Genomic DNA, 269 nt, shown 5'->3' with positions numbered 1-269 from the left:
GAGCAGCATTATCTATACAAGATAAACACCCCCGGGCAGGAAGTGGGGTCAGAGGAAAACAGAAACAGCAGTGGCAGGGGGAGAGAGGACGCTAGAGGGCAGCAGAGGAGCAGCATCCTGTCTAGGTGCTCCGGCTCTTTCGTGCTTTACAAAAGCCCAGGAGGAACCTTTCAAAAACTTCGCCCTCCTATCCCCCAGCAGAGAGGGCAGAAGCCACTGTCCAGCAAGAATTCCTTTGATTAGAGGTAACTCTTCTCCCATGAAACCTC

This window comes from Lontra canadensis, unplaced genomic scaffold, assembly GCF_010015895.1.
Source record: "Lontra canadensis isolate GAN:19392208 unplaced genomic scaffold, GSC_riverotter_1.0 scaffold180, whole genome shotgun sequence".
Lineage (NCBI taxonomy): Eukaryota > Metazoa > Chordata > Mammalia > Carnivora > Mustelidae > Lontra > Lontra canadensis.
The sequence above is the reverse complement of the archived record's forward strand: the minus strand, read 5'-3'. Positions refer to the sequence as shown.